Source organism: Corvus moneduloides, chromosome 7 (genome assembly GCF_009650955.1).
Source record: "Corvus moneduloides isolate bCorMon1 chromosome 7, bCorMon1.pri, whole genome shotgun sequence".
Lineage (NCBI taxonomy): Eukaryota > Metazoa > Chordata > Aves > Passeriformes > Corvidae > Corvus > Corvus moneduloides.
Window position 1 is genome coordinate 35,039,700 of NC_045482.1, and position 23,822 is coordinate 35,063,521.

A 23,822-nucleotide genomic window follows, 5' to 3' on the forward strand; every position below is an offset into this window, starting at 1 on the left:
GCTTTCCAAGGATCTTATTGATACATTCTGGCTGTCTAAAAAGAACACCTGCCAGTGGCTGACCCAGAGGACTAATTCTTTTTTCCAATATTGGTTTTTCCTTTTTTCCTGTCTTTTCTCATTCTTTTGGTGAACAATGATTAGGCTTTTTTTTTTTTTTTTCATGTATTTTGCATTTTTCTATAATAATAGCAAATATACACAAAGTAGTATATACTGATTAGGTCTACGATTTGACATCATAATTTTGTATTGTATTTGCATATTAATGGTGCTGATGGGAAGAACAAATTGAAAGCAGTTATTAGAACACGTAAGGTGAATTTTCTTGCATAAGCCATTTTCATATCATGTTGCCATTAAAAAAAAAATTGTGATGAATGTTCCCCCTGAAGCTGACAAGTTACAAGGGCTTGTACTAAGGGAATAATAACTCCAAGATTCATAAAAACGGTAATTACTTTATCAACCTTCTAGTCACATTGCAGACACACATACTGAATCACTCTAAAGTAACACTGACAGAAAAATTAGACTTTATGTTGATATTACACTTCTTACCTGAGGTTTCCTTCTGAAAACAAACAGGCCCAATATATTGCTAATTAGCCTGAAACCAAGAAAATCAGGTTTATGTCACATATCTTTAAACACCCAGAGAAGGCTGGATGCGACAGGGGGAAGAAGGAGTAGGTATCAGGAGGAAGGAAGTATTCAAGGATGGCACTGCCAAGGTGTAAATTACTATATATTTCCTCTAGGAATAGTAAGGCTTAGATTGACAGCTCCTTGTAAGACCCCATCATCTTGGACAGTGTCCCAGGAAGGGCAGCAGAGATAAAAGTACACCATAAAGCCAATCAGCTTCCAATGGAGTTTATTAATTAATAAAAGAGATTATGTGGTCATGCCACTACCAAGGAACATCCACATCCCTCTTGGCTTTGTCCATTACCATGCCAGCTGGTGAACAAGATCCAAAAATGGGTCCAAAAAAATCCTAACCCTACATTTTTGTTTCTCCTATGAGACTGCCCAAAATACCTACAGCTGTGCAGGTACAGCACTGATGAGGAATAGCTCTGTGGATTCAAGTAGATACTCTTGTGTCCAGAGGACAACTTTTCCTAGAACAGCTGGAGCCCTCAGGGCAGGGAGCCGAGAGAAGCTCGCTCTCTGCAATACAGAAGACAAAATGCTAATTGTGATCCCAGAGCTCATTCCTGAGTGAGATGGGAATCCCTGTGCTCCATCAGAGCTGGTTTTGTCTGTAGAAGTGGCAGGGTCCCGCTGACCCTTTGCCTCCACAACCCAATTTTAATCCTCAGCCCTGGAGCAGTGGGCCCTGCTGACTCCATTTCCAGGTCTTATCTCTCCCCCTTGGGCAATCAGTAAGGACAGGGAGCACTTCCCTGGGGCTGTGGATACTAAAGGATGGTGGGGTGCTGGGCTGTGCAGCACTCGGGTCCTTTCCAAAGACCCAACAGTTAATCCTTCGCAGTGTTCAATGTCTGTATCAGCATCCCTGTGACATAAATAATATTACCATTGAGGTCTGGGGGTAGAAGCATTAAATTTACTTCTCAGAGTTGGGTGGATAAGCAGCATTTGTTCTGTGTTCCAGTAAAAAGCTGCAACTGGAAAAATAAATGCTCATTATTTCTTACTTAATTCATTAATCCCTACGTGCTCTTGGAGCAACCTGAAGGGATGATAACATCATTAGGCTGGAAATTAAAGGGATGGTGTTCCCTCCAAATTCTTTTTTATTATTTTCCAAATTTTAACACATAGTTTGTCTCATCCAGCAAAGCAGAGTTTAGAGACTGGAAGATTCAAGGTAGTTCTCACTGTAAAAGGTGTCAGTCAGTTCTCCATTAGGGAGGGAATCACTGGGTCATGAAGCACAGATTCTGTTTTAGGAGGAGAGAATGAGATTAAATGTATTTCAGTGCCTAATGTCCATGAAAATGGGATTAGAAATACATGGGAATAGAAATTTATAAAATTAGAAATGTAAATACTATTACGATTTTTTAAAAAATGCTTTCAGGCTGAGGCAGAAAACCATCCTCAAAATAACACTGCAGTTTTTTCTCTTAGGTATATACTGCTTGTTCTCTCTGTGAGCGCCTGAATTACTCATTTTTAAACTCTTAACCACATTATTTTAATTTCTAATGAGTTCTTATGTGCGGCTGGACATCTCAGCCCTTTAAGAAGAGTTCCTTGCAGACGGAAATCTCTCTACAGAGGGACTCTATCCTCCCTGTGAGCTCCCAGGCTCAGTGTAGCCTGAAAGGAGGCAATAGCTCAGTCTTTGTTCCAGCTGGGTCCTTGACCTCCTTGTTTACAGTGCTAATGGGGACAGCAGTTAGTCAGAGTCAAGATGGCATTTCTGAGATGTGAATAATCCCACAAGAACACAGGCTGGAACAGTCGGCACATTCACAGCGCCGGCCTAACCCAGCCACTGGCTCGTTGTGATGTTCAGCCACCACCACTGATCCGAGCAGGAACAGAGACAGTGACCTATAGGAAATATAATCTGTGTCCCATTACCAACTCCCTGAGACATTTTTCTCCTTCTAAAGCCCAAGATTCTCAATGCCATCCTTCTCAAAAGACCCTCTTTCATGTCGCTTTTATCATCCTGACCTTGTTCTAGTGGGAATTTCCATTCTGTCCTCTGAGACATGCAAACGATGCAAAATTTCACTCCTCTCTTGCTGCACAAAGATCCAAAGAGTAAAACCCCAGCTTGGGATGTGGCCTGTCTCCCCCAGCCTGTGTAACCAGCACAGAGTGTGCACTCCTGGTCACGCTGCACAGGCTGCCTGTTCCCACCATGGAATCACCACTGGCCCGTCCCTGGAGCACCAGTTGTGCTGACAAGAACATGTAGTGTAGGAAGATTCGATATATTAAATAGTTACTACATACAAACTCCATTTACAGAACTTGTTTTTGCAGGAGAGTGAATTATCCTATTTGACAATACTGTCTTTACAAGTGGAAAAATGTGACATTCAAGACATCAAATACCCGTCTCGGTGTTTTGCTTGGCAATCAAAGTCCCAAATTACAATCCTTGAGAATTTAATACACCTCTTCAGCAACTCCCTGTAACACTACTTGAGTGAGCATAAAACACTCTGTGTTGAACCACTGTGGCCTGGATTTCCTTAATTATATTGGAATAAGATGAAGATTTCCCCAAAGCACAGTTGTGACTCAAATGCACTCAGCTCTGCCCAGCTAATGGTGTCACACCTTGTGCAGACACCAGGTTCATAGGTAACGTGGCTCAAGAGCTGTGGCCTTAAGCCCCATGAACTCAGCAGAGCTGTAATTATAACACTTAAAGCTATTCCAAAGACTGAGCCCACACATTAAGTAAAAATGGTAAGTATAAAACACTGTATGGAGAGTATTGTTTGCAAGAGCTCATGGTTTTAAACTTCCCCATTCAAAACCCTCAGCTCTTATCACTTTGCTTCTGAGTTTTACTAAAAAGCTGTCGTTTTTTGTATCTTGGGGCCAGAAACACACAGGAAAAAAGAGAAGAGTCCCTGAGATGATCAATGCTGTGTTAATCTGAATTTTTGATTACCCACTCCTCACTATTCTTTAAGGTGGCTTTGAGAAATGAAGACTCCACGGAGAACTTAAGACACCTTTCAGCATCTAAAGGGGCTCCAAGAGAGCTGGAGAAGAGATTCGGACAAGGGCCTGGAGTGACAGGACAAAGGTAATGGCTTCAAACTGACAGAGAGCAGAGTATTAAAGAAGACATTCCTTCCTGTGAGGGTGGTGAGGCCCTGGCACAGGTTGCCCAGAGAAGCTGTGGCTTCCCCATCCCTGGAAGTGTCCAAGGCCAGGTTGGACGGGGCTTGGAACAACCTGGGGTAGTGGAAGGTGTCCCTGCCCTTAGCAGGGGCTGGAATGAGATGAGCTTCAAGATCCCTTCCAACCCAAACTATTCAATGATTCTGGGATCCCTGGTAAGTGGAGGACTTTACCCACCAGTGTTGGGGTCCCACACAATGACAGTAATAATAATTTTAGAATAAAAAAGTCAGAACCATTGAATACAACAAGAGATTATTTTTTCTACTTTGTTTTCGGAACTTTGATCAAGAAGAAACAATCTTATCTAGAAACCTCAGAAACCACTTCTCTGTATGTTGGAGGAATCACAGCCCCTTCTAACTTGATTCACAGCCCTAATAAGTTCTGTCATCTGTTCTTCCGAGTCTCACTCCAATGTGCAGAAGAGCCTTATTTTGATTTATCTGTGTAGGAAATGCCAGAGCGTAACTTGTACAGTTCGTACAGCAATCGATTCACTACAACAGCAGTAAGATTACACAAGTAAGAGCTATCATTTCCTGAATATCACAGATGAAGAGAGGAACATCATTCTGTCTACTGCACCTTTTAACTTATGAGATGTATAGAAAAATCATAAATAATTTCCATAGGAAGAAAGAGCTGTTGCTTCGCCCTCAATTTTCCTCTAACTTCAATGCATTCAATTTTCAGATTAATTTGATATAAAGAAAAGGGACATCAATGAAATGCTATTATCCATCTGACTTTCTAAGTAGAGCTGCAGCCTTGAAAGATTACTGGAAATGATGTGGTTAAAGCACCGCAGTACATGTAGAAAACGTAGCAAGTAAGGTCAAACTTGCAAGCAAATTCACATGATAAGAAAGAATTGCTTTGATGATTTTTAAAACATCATAGTCATACTATATTGGGTCATCCACACTAGCTTGAATCTTTTTTAAAGTTATAATAAATTGAAAAATCCAATTTCTTGGATGAAATATTTTTATTTTTAAGTCAAATTCAAGCTTGATTGAAATGTACTTGCAGGATTTGCAAAGTAAGCCAAGTCTGTAAAGCAATCAAGAAATTTTGATGTAGGTAGCTGGAATAGTGTCATCCGTGATCTCCAGCTCCCCAACACAAAGTTTCTCAGCAACGTATGAGGGAGGGGAGCTCCAGGCTTCAGAGTGTCTGGTAGATACATTCTGTTCTGGTGGAACTAATGCATTTAGTTGCTAAAACTAAATAAGAAACTTTTAAAGGTGTATTTGAAAATGCATTAACAAATCCCCTGGAAGCTGTTCCTGATCAGAGGAAGTTGAAATAAAATAGTATTACAAATTCTCAAGTAATTTTTGGTTTTTCACCTACTTCTCCTACCAATTAATACTACTATGTTTGCTGCTATGGAAACTCAATTTAAGCAGAGAACAATGATTACATCAGTAATTTGGATGGGTTTGATCAAACAAAATTCTTCCATCTGTTTTCCTGAGCCAGATCCAGGAGTGGATCTGCATCCACAATCCCACACCCTGGTCTGTCTATGACACAGAAATAATATACACAAAGTATTTTCTGCAGAATACACCTCGGGAAGCCTGTCAGTACATTGCACTGTGCATATAATTTCACATCACTATTTGTTTTAAATCCAGCTATCTGTAAACTAAATGGGCAATCCCACATTTTGCCCTCTAGTGTCTACTGGCTGCTCCTTGAGGATTTCTGAATGTCAGCATATAACCAGCATATTCAGACTTTTTTCCTGAGAAATGAAAGTATTTTTTCTCTGTTACCTTCTGCCTGAAATGTCATTATCAGGCCAGGGACTCATTGTTATTTTATTGTCAGACAGCTTCAGAATAAAATTGAGATATTACATATCTGTTGCCCTGAAAAAGCCTTTGCAAGATTTTGTGTTTGAGAGCGTCTGAAGTTGCATTTCCCTTGGATCTCTGGCCACAAAGTGCTCTGACCTCTCTCTGCAGCAGCCTCTGTGCCCTGTGCCTTGAAAGGAGGATGTGGCACAGCATCCTGCGGTCCAGCCCGCAGGGTGCTCCAGGCCAGGCCTGCAGGAAAAAAATACCTGGCAGATTTAGGATCTTCCCCACAGAACTGGGGATGGGATGTTAAAACAGAGAGCGGGGAGCTCGGCTAGGAAGGACTTTAGACCTTTAGACAGCAGGCTATTTCTGGGTGATGTGATCTGGAAAGAGCTTTTGTTTCTGTAACAGTTGGTAGAGTCGCAGCTCGCTGGCAGAGAAACCCCAGAGCAGGAGAGGAGATTCTGGACAGAGACAAAGCTCATCCAGAATTCCTGTTTTCCACAATGTTGTAGAGAGAGGGGTAAAGGGAATCATCCTCCAAGGAGACCCCAGCTCACTCACTCTTGCAGGTTTTCCATATGCTGTTACTCTTAAATAATATTGCCCTGCTTTCTGTATAATTTTAGGAAGGTGTAAAAAAATCGAGAACTTTGTCAGCTTCACTCACACACTCTGCAATGGCACTTCAGGAAGCAAAACCCCCCACCTTCAAATGCAATCCACAAATACCAGTGTTGTTTTCCTTGGTTGGGCTACCAAAGGATAAAGCAGCATTAAATAAATCTTTCATGTCATCAAAGAAATCCTCATACCATTAGGCATTTGCTGGAATAAAAATATCTATATCTTGCTGGAGGGGATTTTTTCTGCTCTTTCTGTAGAAAAAAAATTACTGCCAGAAGTTCAGAGAAATGAAAACTTAATGGAGCTCATGGCAGATATGACATACACACCTTTTACAACAGGATCAACACAGGCTCTTCACTGCTTTTTACTCTTAAAACTATTTTAAATTGTCTTGGGTCTAAACTGATTTTCCTCAAACCCTGTCTCCAGTTCTGCTGTGGCTTTGAAAATGAGCCACAGTAGGAAAATACCTGCTGTGTCCAAGGCTTTCTGGAAGGCTGGGAGCCAACTGCACTGCTAGAAACCCACCTCGAAAAGGCTTCCTGAGGGACCGTGTTTGGCTTAGGGCAGAATCCCACCTGCACCGTGGGCACAGGTAAAAAAAGGTCATTACACCTCCCCACACCTCCCTCAGCCTAATTACTCCTAAGAGAGAGAGAGTCCCTCAGGGAAGAGGCGGGGATGTTTCTCACATCCTCATCACTCCCCAAGGCACCCAGGGCAGGGAAGCTCACATGCAAAGGCCATCAATATGTGGGCTTAGCTTTAAATTGCCTGTCAGTCGGCACCGGTAATGGCACAATTACTGGCATCCCTTGACATTAAACTCTGTTCTGTGCTGATGCACATTGCTGCAGAAGGATTTCCTCAAGTTCTCCTTAAAGCAGAACATTACACTTTTCCCTTTAAATATCCTGATCCTAGATGCAACTCATGCAAACTTTATTACTAATTATTTATTTTATTTTTTTTTTTAAATCTACCTGCAGTTTCTCTTTGTTCCAACAACTTCCAACCCCTGTCCTCTTTTGCTCTTGGACACTTGCGCCAAGAACAAATGAGGTCTGCACTGGTCTGAATTTGCTATGAAGCCTCAAAGGCAGACTTTCTTACTAATGAGAAGCTCATTTGATGTAATGGCAGGGGATTGGAATGAGACGATCTTTAAGGTCCCTCCCAACCCAAACCAATAGCTGAAGAGCTTCAGAATCAAGAATTATGAGATCAGTTAATGTGGAAAAGTTGATAACAATACTTTTTTTGTTGCTGTAAAATAACAAAACAGAGTTTAGTATTGAACAGCCTACTAAAAACATCAAAGTGAATAACTAAATGTGAGATTCCAGGGAGCATTTATGCTGCCCTTAGATATTGCACATAAAGAAAGAAAAGGCTACTGAAAGAGGTGACTGATGTCAAAAAGTCAAAAAACTTAGCAACAAGTAGGAAAGATAAAAAATACTTAAAAAAGAAATCAAGATGCTGGATCAGTCTACTAAGTTCTGGCTCAAGGTGCAAAAACCTTACTTTCGTATACATAATTAAATAAAAAAGTCAACCTTTTTTTTTAAATACAAGCTTTTAAAGATGTGACCTCAATGCACTTTTATTATACTGGCAGTAAATAATTTAAATACCCTCTAAACATACTCCCCCATTAATAATAGGGGAAAGGCTTAAGGAGAATTTCTGATTTGAATGTTCTGTTTGTTTTTTACTTCCAAGTAAGACCATGGGAACACATAAAAAATAGACCCTTGGTGGAAGTGCAGAGCACCTGAACAAATCCTCCCAATTTAGGGGTGGTTTCTGACAAAAGTAACTTATTTTTTATATCTTTTGATTACTGGAATCTTCTACCATGATCCCACCTAGCACTGAGATATCTTGTGAAGGACTAGAATGATGCCTTGAGAGGCCTCCTAGAAACAGAGATTAGACAGGAGTAAAGGATTAAAAGAGGTATTTATTTGAAAGGCCTTCAAAGGTACACCCTGGGGAGCCTGAAGCTATTCTCAAAATGGACTCCAAGATGGACCCCAGGTCACGAGTTCTTCACCCTTTTATAGGTTTGGTTCATTTGCATAGCAGGGTTAATTCTCCCATTAAAGCTTCAGTTTTCCCCACAGCTTGCCCCCCCTTAGTGGCTCTTTGGTTTATACTTTTGGCCTAGGACAGTCTTGGAGTCCTTAGAAAGCAGGGCCGCAGAGGCTTTGTTATGTCTATCTGGCATGAGAGAGCAGAAATTAACAGGCTACAAGAAACTTCAGAGTCACACACCAAGCAGTACAGAATTTGAAAAATATAAAGGTTAAAACTTAAGGCATCAGAAAGCTTCTACACTAAACAAGAGGTGACACATTTAGATACTTTTTGTAAAAATTTGGCGAAATGAAAGCTCTATTATCGCCTGTAGTGAAAACCCCTATCCTCATGATCTCTGTCTAGATAAAGAATAAGTGAGCTATGATTCATCAGGGCAGTAAAAGACACTTCAGCTGTGTATTCCTCATGAAAACTCTGTAAAAATGGCGGGGAGACATTTCAAGGAGAGGGACTCCATCTGAGAAAGCTGCCCTGGTGTTTTGTGGAACCAAACTGTGTCTGACTTTGGGATGCAGGGCAGGTACGTTTGTTCTGGCAGCCTTTTAATTGAATCTCTTCTCTGGCAGAGAGGCAGTTCCTGTGTGCGACAGTAATGTAGATTTATGGAAAATAATAAGGCAATCAGCTGCCCTGCAGAGTTATTATTTTGTTTCATTCAAAAAAAAGAAGACACTAAGCCTAAACTGATGGGCTGATGTCTGCAGTGACATGCGGTGCCTGTTTCATAGTTCAGTGGAGTTAATGGAAAAACTCCCATTGCCTTCACTTAGGATTCAACCAGCAAGTGTACAAACAAGGCAAAACAGACACTGAGAGAGAAAAAATCCTAATGTTAGGTAAGTGCTAGAGAGGAACCATTTTATAAATATCCACACAGCTCAAAGAATTTCTTTTGGCTCCATTCTTGTCCCTTTGTGTTCCCTGGGTTTCATATTTTGGCAGATTTATTTAAGGCAAGATTAATCACCAAAGCAGTGAATTTAAAATTAATATCCCGGAATATGAAAAGAATATAATTAGAACATTAATTTTAAATTTATAATCATGTTTATGCATAAATACTTATTAATTTTTTCACTCATCTACCTCCTCATAATTATCTCATCCTAATAATAACTCTGTCAGATCAATGGAAGTTCTTTCTTTGACTTTGCTGAGCACAGGAACAGACTCCTACCCAGAGATAAAACACCCTACAAGATCCAGCACATCCAAGTAAAGCTGCTTAGGTTTCAAATATCAATCTACAAAACCACTCGACACTTGTATTTTGTCCTCTGCAAAAAAATCCCTGGGAAAACACTTTAGTGAATGCTAAAAAGAAATGCCATGGGCAGAAATTACTTACATTTATATACCCCCATCTTTTCTGTTAAATTACAACTAGACACAGCACTTTGTGTCCTTCCTCTTTTTGGTTATCAGGCCATAGACATTTTCAGGAAACCAGACATTTTCAATTTTTCAATTAATATTTCCAAAACTTTTTTCGTGAGCACAAAATTATGCTGAAACTCATGGAAATACCAGAAGAATCCAGCTGGCTTCACGAAAATCAAACAGTGGTTTTCACCGCACAGAATATCAGCTAAAAAATATCCTTCGTTTAACCACAAGGAAAATATTGTGGTCCAGGCAGGTCAAGTCGAGAAGGATGCACTTTTCCACCAAGATACAGAAGACAAGATGCATCCCAGTGTGTAACTATCACCACCCAGCAAACCCCCTCAGCTGAGCCCTTCTCCACCCAGAGGAAGTATTTCCATTGCTCCTTTTCAAATGCAGCAGTTTTTGAAATGGTGATATCACGTCCTTTTAACCCAGAAAGTCTAAATTCTGCACTGTTCTTGGAGCCTTTTCATGGGTAATAAAGTTTCTAACTGAGGAAAGAGCAATCTTAGTGGTTCTCCATCTGCTACTTCAGCTTGCTTACAAAGGTTTTTCTCTTTTTCCCCTCAGAACACACACACAGCACATTTACTGCGAGTTCCAACACTGGATGTGGTTAATCTTTGTATACTTAATTGGGGTAGATAAGACAAAGCAAAGAGACCAAAGTAAATGAGTCAGAAGGGTAGTGGGAAGAAGAATGGTGCTCATGATCCCATGGGTACAGCTGTACCAATTCATCTCTTGACATTTTGTCCCATGTCTCATCCAACAGCTGTGCTTGATGAGCAGGGAGGGGAGCACCAGGCCAGGGCACAACTGCAGCACTGTGAGACAGAGACTAGAATTGAATAGTCATCATTTTCTATTCACCCTTTCCCACAGGTGAATACCTTCTTCATGGAAAAATACATTCAGGAACATCTAAAATTGTTCCCTGCTCCTTTTTAGCAGATGTGAAGCTGAAACTTCTTCTCTGATGGAGAAAGTCAGGGATGAGCAGTTCCCTGGAGTGCTACTGTGACGTGAAATATTTTCCCCTCTGCTTTGCCTGTGTAAATGGCAGTAACTCTTTGAGATTGACATATGCCACCTTAACTTATTCCTGTAACTTCCACACAGTCAAGCACCAGCAAAACTTGGAGGTTGACACTTCAGCACTTTGCTTGGTGCAGCAAGTCCTATGACACAATAAAGTTTCTCATATTCCTCGTGGCAGTGCTACTTGAGAGAGGAGAATAATTTCTCTCCCTTTTCATTTGGCTTTTGAGTCCAACCCTGCCATTGATCAGCTCACCAAACTCCAAGTGACTCCAACGTGAGTTCATATACAGCTCCCTGGAAAAGTGGGATTTATTAACACCCTGCTGGAGCTCCCAGGCTGCTGCTGCTGCTGCCTTATTGATCGGTTCCCGTGAAATGGCATGTCTGCCCACAGAGATTATGGATAGAATCAACTAAAAGGGCCATCAGGCTGACGGGTATTTTTACAAATTTCATATTGCTTGTTATTTTCCTGGTGCTGCGTGTGGGGAAACAAAGGTGCTAACAGCATAGGAGGGAAATAATCTCTAAAAAGATTGAATTTACAAATCAAATGAACTTAAAAAATTAAGTGGCATTTACTCTAGGCAAGAAAAGATTTTATCTGTACCTTATCAACAGTGCTTTTCAAGGTATGAATTCCTACAACAAATATTCCTGAGTTTGGGTTTTTTTTTCCTCCCCGAGTTTTAACTTTCCAGTCCACCTAGCCCTAATTTTTTTTTTTTCTTATAAAAAAATCCCAGCTGGCCCATGCCCAGGGTCTACCTAAGTCTTCTGCGATTTAAAAACCATGTTTGCTTTCCCATTCAATACTCCCAGGCTCAAGACTTCGGGTGGACTTTAATCAAATGCACATTGCCCTTTGCTTGATCTGAACAATCAGCTCAGAAAATTTCTCATTATGACTTTTGTAGGAAAAAGCTTGTCCTCTCACAAGCAAACACAATTTGAATGAGCAAAATTAATGGCTGCTTCTCTTAATTTTTTCCTCCTACTGATGTGATAGGTTATATATGAGGAGTAATTACAATGATGTCAAAGTCGCTGCTGAAAGAGCTAATCTGCAAGGAAAAATTCCCACCAGGAAAAATAAAATAATCTCTGGTATGCAGATGAACTGTTTACTTGGTAGCTCTTGTGTGATCAAAATGAAACTAAGCTGAACTGCTGAAACAATAAAAGTAAATTGTTACTGGGGCTTTGCAAACCTCAAATAAATATTATGCAGTAAAAACATTCTGGATTTTAATTAGGATAAAACAACTGAGAAAGGAGTTACGAACCAGTTTTGTTATCTCACAGTAACCTTCAAACACTTCTTACAGGAGACTTTATAATAAAGATGTTTAGCTTAAAAAAAAACTACAAAACACCCACCCCCATTTTACTTTTATGAGCATCAAAAGTCATCTTATTATATATTTTCCCTCCTTAAAAAGTTTCTATAAAAGTTTAAATTAGATAGATATGGGTATTGATAGTGGTTTTCTGGTCCCAGCTTTTCAATTACTTTAAAGAAAGCAAAGCATTTTGAAAATAATGTGATCAATTTGTTGCACTTACTCTAACAAAACGAAATCACCATCTAATTATCCAGTCAAACAAAAAACGAGTGCTAACTGGGGGGTAACTAATTTTAAATGGCAAGTACCAGAATGGAAATCATGCCTCATTTTGCATTTTTTTCAGGTAGGTGTAATGTAGAGCAATGCAATATTTTTGTTATTCATTTGCTTTTTTTTGGAGTGCTGTGCACTCTGTAAAAGAGCTGAATTCCTTGCTGAGCTACCAGATCCCGGGATGCCTCTGGCAATGGTAAAACAGATTTCTACAGAAACTGCAGCACAATCCACACTTTCACTCCTCACCAGTCTGTCCCAGCCCTGAAACTGGGTTCCTACAGCAAACCATGAGTTTTTCATCCCAGAGCACAGCATGGAGCACGTGTCACTACTGCTTAAAGGGGAACAAAATGTCCTGTTACATCTTCTAAAACAAACCTCACCCCTGTCTCCAGCAGCCCGGAGAACACCACCTCCACAAACAAACATTTATGCATGTAGACACTAGAAGTGTCAATTACTGTCAATTTAGCTGTCTTCAAAATGCTAAAATTTCAGCCTTCTTATAAATATTGTTTTGTGAATCAGTAGTGAAACAGCCCAGTCTCAATGGAGACAAAATTACTGGTCTCAAAATGAAAAGTTGAGCTTGTAAAGAAATAGCAATGACATTTGTAGGGGCTGACATTTCTGCACAACCTGGTGAGCTATTAATTTTGCTAATTACTCATGTACCACTATTTCAGTGCATACTTTAAGAAACAATCTAAATTGAACCTGAAGATTAAAAATCTCGCCCTAAAGGCTTGGATTTCTCCCTTCATTTTACATTACGATCTCTGAAGTAAATTAACAGGCTGCATTTTTGTGTGGCTCTCTCAGAAGAGAAAGTGAGAAGCTCAAGGGTCAGACTCTGCACTGCCCTGGAGGAACGGTCACCTGTAGTCTCCTGTGTACCTGCAGAATTTGTATATTTGATTAACCTTCGTGCTCCTGAGAGTTCCAGCAGTGTCCAGAAACACAGCTGGGCTTTGCCATCTCCTTCTCTCTCGTTTTTGCCCCGCTGTTGGCACAACTGCATTCACACCTGCAGTAAGGCAATCGCTCAGGTGCTCTCCTCTGCAGCAGGAGCTTGGGAAGGGCTCGCAGTGGGGGTGTCAATACCTTCTGCTACTGCTTCTTTAGATGATGATTCCCTTAATCAGCTCTCAATTCCACCTTATTAAAGAGCCAGTGCCTTACAAAATGTCATTATCCCAGACCTTTGCTGCCAGGTAATTTTGACCCACCCAACATCCTGATAGGGAGTGTCCATGTAGAATAAAAACTCCTCTTTTGTTTTTCACTAGCAGTTGGGAAGTGAAGGATCTTTTTTTCCCCCCCAAGAAAATGACAGAATGGCCTGTACACATCAGGCCAAAGAATCAGTCAGATTTCCAATGCCACCTCCAGCTGTTCCTCAGCCAAAACTCGCAGGCCATCTGTGCCAAACTGAGCCAAGCCTCACCTGACAACAATCCACTTGGCTCTCCTTTCACTCCCTACATGTTACTTGCTCCCCCTAACCTCCCAGTCTCCTTGCTAGCTTTTTGTCCCAGATTAGAGAAAGACACTTTCCTTTAACAGGGTTCTCGTCCCTATTTCAGAGATCTCACCAGAGGCCTTGGTCACTCGCAAGACATCATCAGTTTTATTCTGTGTTACTCAAAGGAAAACTGCTGAAGGTCAAAATGAAAATTTTCCACCACCCTCACACACATATGGCCTTCATTTCCATATGACCGACAGCTTCTAGGTTCAGAGAAGGAAGATTGACAGTTCTGTGATGTGGAACATCAAGCGAAATCCAACCTAATTCATTTAAAAGAAAATCCATCTTTTAACGCTTCAGTTGGTTGATTTGTCTACCAGCAGAACACAAAGCTCAGATCTTAGTCAAATTCACAAGTGACATTGGGCCTGTTCCTTTCTCTCTTTGTCCCCAGCTTCTCAATATCCCAACAAGGATGAAGTGTGTAAAAAACAATTTAAAAAAGCATCAAGGGGAAATTGGGCAACTCCAAGTTACCTTGCAGTATGGTACATGGCACTCTCTGGAAATCAGCTCTTCCTAACTTTCTGTTACACCTCTGTCCTAATTTCCCTGATGACAATAAGCATTAGAAGAAGAAAACCCATGCTTGGAGGATTTAGAGCCCTTCAGTTATCCTTTATTTCTGTCTCTTCTTTGAGGAATGCTGTTTCCTGTGTAAATTATTTTCTTCCCCAGCAACCACCTCCTACAGCTCAGAGGCCCCAGCCCAGCGCTCAGGCAGCCACAGGCTGCTCCAAGCTCCTGAGAACAGGCACTCGGTGTCCCTGTGAGGTCACACAGGCTGAAATCAGGCACTCATCTACAAATGGGGGGTTTAAAGAGCCTTATTTGACCAATCTCCTCAGCTGCATTCCTTAAGGGAAAGCTGATCCAAGTGTATATAGATGTATGTATGTGTGAATGTATTCTCTGCTTACAGAACATCCACATGCAGAACTTCCAAAAGTTTTCATGCTCATCCTCAGCCTCATCACCTATGCTTTCTCTCTGCAGACATGTGTGGGTTCCATTAGAGAATGGGATGAGCCTGACCAAAACCTCCTTCATCCAAGCTATATTCAGGTGTAAATTGCTGTAAATCTGCTCTAAGAGAATTGTTTCCTAATGTAGCAGAAAGCTGGGATGTAACCAAGCTGTGACTAGCTGGCTGATTTTTTTTTCCTCCCAGATTCCTTCTTGCAGCCAAGCAAAAGCTCAACCAAAACCTCCCTGTTGAGAGTCCCAGAATGCTGAAGAGTAACAGGCTCTGCATAGCAGGATGCACAAACCTTGTTTATGGAGACAAAGAGGAAAGTAGGTGGGTTTCACATCTGAACAGCCCGGTAGGAAAAGAGAAAGGTGTTTACAAACTCTAACCTATGAAAAATTAATGTTTGAGACAAACACAGTGACCTCACATGTGGAACAGGAAGGTTGGGTGCCTATGGGTATGGAAAACCAGGAAAGACAAGAGTGTGATTTTGGGAGAGAAGCAGTACAAACTTGTAGGAAATCACTGGAAGCTCACAAAGCTGCACTTAAAAGTTGACTTTCCCCCTCAGTCTCTCAGTAGATGTTGCAATGACATCTCATTGCTGCTAAGTGAACAAAGAAGCCCTGAATGTATGGTTAAATCACACACCACAGCAAACATTAATTAAGTGATATTTGAATAGCGTATGGAGAGCTTAAGAGTTGTACAACTGGGACATGGGAAGCATTCACTCAAATTTGACATCCCTGGTACTCCCAGTTCTCTCTGCAGCTCCCTGCTATGGCAAGAGCTGTGCTTTTAGTGAGACACAATGCCTGCTGTCCTCGTTCCTGTGGCTGGGAGGTTACGGTGGAGATGGTGGTGGCTTTGTTTTCCATGTCACTGCTAGAGGTATTCATGCTCTCTGTGCACAATGAGAGGATGCAGGTGATCTTTTACTTTTGAAAGTCTCAAAGCATGTATATTTTTATTCAATTTTTCTGAAAGGTCAATATACTACAGACCACTTATCAGTGATCCTTCCTTGCCTAGGCATCATTTGTACACTGTGGCATCAGTTTTCCTGGTTCAACAGTCAGCTCCTAATAAAAGAGGATGACATGTATTAGAAGTAAAGAAAAATAGCTGTAATAATAGCACTCCAATCCTACTTACTTGTCTCTTAACCTCTTTCTTTCAAAGGCTCCCATGCTGCAGTGCTCAGGAGAAAGTTGCCATTGAATTATCCACCGGAAATCCATTGGCATCTATTGCCGCTCCGGTGCAGCAGCGTACAGGGCAACAATAACCGATAACTCTTCGCACAACCCTGCCCCTCCTCGGGCTCAAAGTATGGCTCTAGAAATAAAACCTGCTGCAGACACCGAATATTTTTTAAATTAAGCTCACAGCTGCCGACAGAAATCAGCTCCATCTGACAGCTCGGCCCCCCAGGACCCCAGCGCTCTCCCACTGCCCCCCTGCTCCTCACAGCATTGTTCTGGGGAAGCACTTCTACAGAATTCTCACCAATCATGAAAGGCAAATAAACCAAATCCCAGAAGCAAAGGCAAAAAGCATCAATACAGTTTTCTCCAACAGCCTACTGCTATTCATACAGGTGACTGTGAACATTCGCACATCAAAAAAAGTGGTATTTTGGCATCTCTTCCAGGAGCAATCATCTCCCTAATGGACAGCACAGTAAATACACTGTCCCTGATGAGGAGAAGATGCTTGAATCATTACAGCAGCAGTCTGTAATGAAAAGGATGCAGATTCAGTTCCCTGTCAGATTTCCTGATACGAGATTTTTTTGAAATCTCACAGGTACCTTTGGATTTCAGTACAAGGATCTAGGTGGCTTTTAATGCCACAATTAAAATTTCTGTGCTTTTTCTAACTTCACAGAGGAATTATCAAGATTGATACATTAAAGAACAAGGGATTCATTAGGGAGCTGGCAGCACACAGCTTTGGTATCTAAAGCGGATGGAAATTCAGACTGGGGGAACAAACCCTCCAGCCTAAAACTGTACTGATTCCAAAAATGATTGGTTCAAGGGAGCAGAGGAACACTGAGCTGCGGTCTGCTCCCTTTTTAGGGCATAGTAGCCACGTAACTGCTGAGTTACTCCTCCGTGCCCCCAAATGCCCTCTCAGAGGGGCCCAGAAAACTTCCCAGCAGAGGGTGATTTGGTCTCCCTGCACAGCACAGTCCCAGAGTGGCTTGGAGTGGAAGGGACCTTAAGCACCATCCAGTTCCATCCCCTGCCATGGGCAGGGACAACTTCCACTGTCCCAGGTTACTCCAAGCTCAATCAAACCTGACCTTGGACACTTCCAGGGATGGGGCATCCCTGCTGCTTTCACTGTAGAAGTGGGACAAAGACATTCATCTCATGTTTTTCATGGACAGGCAAGAGGATTTCTCACATGTGTTTTTTAAAAGCACCTCTTGTGCTGATCTTGCAGCCCAGGCATTCACACTGCAATCTGTGCTATTTCTAAGATTAAGCAGTTAAATAGTCTTGGCCTGGATCTTCTTAATCACACTAATACCACTTTTACAATGATCTGGGCTGAAAGGTTTAGAATGAAGGACAATCACCCTCGTTTATTAACAGCCAATGCTGAGCCAGTGCATTTAATAGGAAAGTCATTGTGGGCTTCAGAAAGAATAAGATCAGAGTTGAGAATCATGTTGACATGGAAATACTCTGAAATGTCTGTTAAGAAGTGTCCCAAGCACTGAAGTTCTCTGTATTCCTTATTCATGCCCTAATGAAGTTGCTGCCACAAGTCTGAATTTGGAGCTTTTCTTCCTGTTGAATGCTAGTGTAAAGAATAAATAAGATCGATTAGAGTCATTCTGGCACTAAAAAGAGCCAGTGTACTCCATGTCCTTGCCAGTGCTCCCCTGTGTATCTGACAGGAATAGCTGCAAGGACTGGAGAAGCAGTAACTTTTGGAAAGGACTATATCTGCTACAGAAGCACCGCATTAAGTAGACCATTTCCAGTGAATCCCAAAAGCTCATGTTCATTAGCTTTTTGTGAAAGCAGAATACCATGTAAAATGTGCATTGCACAGCATGACTTGTACTGGTGCCCTAAACGGAGAAAGAAGTCAAATGACATCCTCAGATTAAACATTTACAGGGAAAAAAATTATCTGAGCAGAAGAAACATTGCGCTGTAGAACTGCAATCAAACAGAACTGGGAAGAATACAATTTCTTTACACCAGAGAATGAAGTACATGTATCTTAAAATCAGCTAATATCTACTTACTAGACCTTTAAACCAGGAAAAAAATGTATTTTGCTATTTAGATAAGCAGTACATTATGAGTTTGGGGACTCTGTTCAGCATGGAATGAGATATTAAACATCAATTGAGTCAGTTATGTTATTAAATCAAAATACCAACATTTATATATTAGCTTTTTTTTCTTTTTCTTCTTTTTTTTTTTTTTAACCTGAGAGGCAGTGCCTTAGATAAACACTTTTCTCCATGAGTAGGGGACTGTGGGAGTTCTAAGGCTTTGCTCAGACATGGGACCTGGTGGCAGTTCCCAGTTCCTGAGATGGATGTGGCAGGACGAGGCCTCCCCCATCCCTCTCCATGCATCCTCTGGGCTGCAGCTAAGGAAACTCCCACCATGTGGCCCTGAAGGACCTGCAGCTTGTACACCTGCTGGGAAACTTTGTTCTGTGGCAAGTGTCAGGTATTTCTGCTTTTTACACAGACAAATCAATGTGTCAGACATCAAGGATTTCACAAACACCACTGTGAACGAGTAAAGAGATTGAGTTCACTAAATGGGATATGACAAATGTCATCGTTGACTGGAACAATTACTGGTTTTCCTCATATCTTTATAAAAGGTGACACCTATCTCATAGCTAGAAGAAATATTGTTTGCCATGTAGGTGAGCCAGATCAAAGTAGAGAGTGGATTTAAACTGGAATATTCCCTTGTTTTTACTACTGCAATCACTGTATAAATTCTGCACGTGATGTACATCAGGATGCTCTTGCCTACCGTGTGCTTATTGTCAGCTCTTTTGGTTCATTTATATAGAAGTAAAAAATGAACAAAAGTATTATCTAACTCACTGGGGAGTTATGAACTGTCACTGTTATTGATAACAACAGGAAATGAAATCTGTGCCTGTTCCTCTGGCTCAGCATCAACACGGTAAAATCATAAAGCAACTGAAAAACCTGTGTTTGGCTGTGTTTGCAATGCAAGGCGAGGGACCAGCTTCAGCACTGTGACACTCTGTGGCTCCAGTCACTCCAGCTGATTCATAATGGAGCAGTCAATCAGACCCCTGAGGCAATTCCTGCTCCTTCCTCATTTTCCAGCTCACCAAAGACTTCGTCTAAGGCAGTCCAGCAATACATTTTTGCATGTCCTGACTCCACTGACACTTCAGTGTCTGCTGAACTGGTGTCCAGATCAGAGTATCACTGCACAGTAAAGATGTAAGTCATCCACCTAATCCAATCAGGGCAGCCGGGCTGCTACACTGGATGGACCATGGCCAAGGACAAATGCTTCGGACAAAGGCAGACTTTGGAAAATCACATTTAGATGTGATTATAGATAAGAAGTCATGCTTTAAGTGTGGCAAATTTACCTACAGAAATATTTTTTATTAGTACTTTTGAAGGGGTTATAAATCTTCCCTAGCAGAAGCCCAGCAGTGGGGTTCTCTGTGGAAGGGAGACAGTGCTGGCTACCAGCACAGCCCATTGGCTTCTCCAAACTGGACACCTCAACGTGGAGGATAGCCCCTGTCCTCCCAATAGCCACCAGCACCACAGATCTGGAGCACGTCCTGCACGTTCCTATGATTCTCCAGGCATCTGTTGGAAACACCCCCTCAGCCCCTGGACAGCACTGCAAACCCATCATGAATTCCAGAAGGCACACACCAGGGACAGAGCAAGGAAAAACACAGGGAAAGAACAGTGGGAAAGAGAGGTGTGATTCTGAGAACAGAAGCAAGCCAGCAGAGATGAAGGGAGATAATCCCTTTTGAGTCATCAGGTGACAACTTCCAGCATGAAGAACAAAAATCAGTGGCTGCCACTAAACACTCCACCCACACAGGGTACTGGCCAAAGAAAAGTTCTCAAAACAGCCTTTAAAAGCAGCCATTGTAGGGCTTTGATGCCCTCTTGTTCTCTAGAAGTTACAGAAAGCAAAGAGCTGAAGTAACTCTGTTAACTTGCCCTGGACTACCGAAAAACACCCGACAACAAGTGATACAAGCTTAGGACAGAAGTTAACGTTTGGGCCCTTTACGTCATCCATGCTCTTGTAGCAAATCCTCTTGCCCCTAAAAAGATCAGAGAAAAGCACCTTCCCTTGGTTCTGAGGGGCTGATCACAAAAACAAGATTTATGTCAGGCCATGGAGTCAGAGTGACAGAATTATCCAGTTCTGGAAGGAAATGCGACAGGACAATCTGTGTCAACCCAGGGCAAAAGTCCAAAGATAAAGAGGTGCACAGACCTTCCCTAAAATGTTAGTCCTTTTCCCCATTATTTCCTTGGCTCACTTTCCTCATGATCTTCCATCGAGCTGAAAGCCCACCATAGGAAGAGGATGCCCTGCTTCCAGGCAGAGCTACAACTGTTCCCATCAAGCTTATATCTTGATCAGAGAAAAAAATCACATTTTATCCCAAATCCTAGCTGAGGACTCCAGCCTCCAGCTTCCATTTGAGAATGTTCCTCATGGATATCTCAAACTGTTCCAGCGCCCACGGCCTGGATATCTCCACAAGGCTGATACAGGAATGGCACAAGTCCAGGTGTGTGCAGATGCTGCCATTCTGCTCCAGAGACATAAGCTCTGCATGGCAGAATGGGAAGCACTTTGCTTGAAGTAACATTAAAAAAGCCCCAAGCTTGGAAAGCTGTGCTGCCAGACAGCTCTAGAAACACAGTTTTTACCCTTGTGTAAGTACAGCTGAAGAAATGAATCAAGAAACATGGATGAAATGGAACAAGCACTAGAGCCTGAAGATGTTCTCAGCTTCTGCCTGGTTCCTCATGCATGGCCACTCCAGTGGGCACACAGGTACTGAGCTGGGCTGGTCCAATTAGCAGGGTCCTCTCAGCAAAACTGCCAGTGTCAGCTTGAACTAACTGCTGGAAACATGTGAGGGGGACTAAATGCAGCAATTTCACCCTTTCGAACACCATCCAGCATGCACAAAGTACTTTGGATTCACGTGAGTCAGGGAAAGCTGGACGTGCAGCATGCGCTGATGCTGCTCCGATGCCGGAGTGGCAGCACATCCATCCCCTGTCACATCCCTGGCAGCCTCAGCCTTACAGAGGGTTTAGGGGCCTCATGGCTGTGTCCTCTGACCGCTCCAGCAGCAAGAGGCTCTTGGAGGATGATGTGCTGCTACTTAGCAGCTTGCTCAGCTGTTTGAGAGGGAAGAGAAGCATTGGTGTTGCTTCTATCTGTACTTCAGCCTTTTGAAATCAAATATTGCCTTTTTTCCTTTCAAGTCCAAGCCCCCTCCAAGAGCCCTCAGTTTTCCATTCCCCATCAAAACCACAAGGCACCCAGAGACTCACGCATAAAAATTGGTAACAAACTCATGCAGTGTTTGTGTAGCTACGCTTCATGAATGAGGCAAAAGATTTCCAATTTGTAAAGTTATTATTCCATAAGCACAGTTTGCCAGGTAGCAACTGTAAAACTCAGAAATATTTATTTAGATAAGATCTGATATTGATCTTCATCACACTTCCATTCTGGCAGGGATTTTTAAGGACCCTACCAGCTATCTTCTCCCAGTGATAGCACCAAGGCTCCACCTATAATGAAGCAAATCCCTACTATCTTTGCAAAAGCACATGTGAATGTGAATTCCACAATAATCCTTGAAAAATGAATACAGTATATGCAGTGTTAATAAGGCAATTATCACACAAGTGGCACATTTTTTTTCTGTAATTTCCTAATTAACATGATTATCAACTGCTTGTTATTAAAGCAGTTTCCTATGCTTTGACTTACAGCATATTGCAAACAAATTTAAGATCATTTCCTGCTCCATCGTTTACATCACACTGTTCATTCACACTTGGATTTGTTTTTCCTATTTGTTAGTGTGTTTCAGAGAAAAACTGTGCGTTGTGACGGGGAAGAAAAGCAATATTAGAAACAAAGCCACAGAAAGCAGATTGGTGGATTATTTCCAAATATATCATGCACCCCGGGAATTTTTTCATAAATTGTTAAACTATGTATCAAAATCTGGAAAAACTACCTCCTTGTGCATCAGTATTTTATCTGCCTTTTCTCCAACAGATGCCACTGACAGTTTACTAAATGGTGCACTGCTTAATAAATTTAGCAGAGGAAAAAGAATACTTATTTTTATACAAATTAAATCCTGCACAAACCTAAGTTAACTGGAGCATTTGAGGAAAAAAGGTTTCGGTCCACTAAATGAGTGGGAAAACAGCATTCCTACACTTTCTGATATTAACACCAAGCAATTTCCAACATGACACATTCTTCTGGTCTGCTGTTTCCTGTAAATGCCATCCTGTGGCTAAATTTTTTCCAGAACCAGCAATTTAAATATCCAGCTCTTTGAAATGACATCTCTGTGGTGGCACAGCTGTCTGCGACCAAGCACAATACGACTTTGTTACACACAGTGTAGTACGAAGCGGTGTCTTTGAAAGGAAAACAACACACCTCTGCACACTCCTTTCTGCCTGTTTAATGGGAGAAAACATTTCTGACTGGACTCGTGCTGAGGGTTGTGCAAGCATTTAAAGGATGGGGAAATAGCTTCCTGTAGTATATAACCTGCCCCACCACAGGCTGACTAATGAGTCAGAGAGTGCTGAAACCCTCAGGTCCCATAAACATCCACTAATGAGATGAAACAAGATCTAAAGTGCTCAAATGTTCATAAGTACAGAATGTAGCTCACGATGTACTCTTCACAAATTAGTGAGGGGTTGCTATGACTCCTTAATGAAATGTTATTATGTTTTAAAACTGAAACCAGACATCTGGGGACGGGGGGAGGAAATGGGAGCGAGTGTTTGAACACCGTTGTCTAGGCTTCCTTTCATCAGCCAGCTGAATTTGCTTACTTGTCCTGAATGAGTGGATCCATTTCTTCAGCTGGTGCAGTGCCTTGCAATAAAGCCGAGCAGTGTGTGCTGTCTTCCGCTCCCTGGGAAGTAGAAATCACTGCTATGGGAGAGGAGGCTTCTGTAGGAAAGGCTATATAAGCTGCTCTTTCCCAGCTGTAAAAGTCTCCTGTCCCCCTGCAGCATCCAAAGCATTTGACAGTTGCAAACATGCCAATGTATGCAGCATGTTCTCAAAATGACCAGTCAGATCTTCAAAAAAATTAAGCACTAAAGTGGTGAGAATTGCTTGGTGCATGCTAAACTCAGATGGAAAAATATTTATTTTGAAGTTCTTTATATGAGACTATTACAATTTCTTTCCTTACTAACCTTGATATACATGCACAGAGAGAGAGAGAGAGACAGAGAGAGAAAGAGGAATACATATATATACTTGAACACAAAAGGTACATATACAAAATTTAAGTGACAGACAAGGATGGATCTGGCTTCAGCTATGGATTTCTGACCTCTTGGTAAACACTGACTTTTTCAACTGTGCCCAGCACCCACAGAGCTATTTCCCTCCTGAGTTACAGAGCAATCACTGTATTACCAGGCACAGTAAGAACTACATGCTCCATCCCTGGCACTGCAGGTGACTCCAAAATCACCTGCCTAGAGAGCCATGGGTTAAACTAGAGCCAGGACATACCCAGGAACACACTTCCTCCAGTGAATCTTGAAA

General features: G+C 41.8%; 1 protein-coding gene across 2 annotated transcripts in view; it reads right to left on the minus strand.

Annotated features, from left to right (window-relative positions):
• LRP1B (LDL receptor related protein 1B) overlaps positions 1-23,822 on the minus strand; it is a 638,461-nt gene that overhangs the window by 507,404 nt on the left and 107,235 nt on the right. The window lies entirely within an intron of this gene.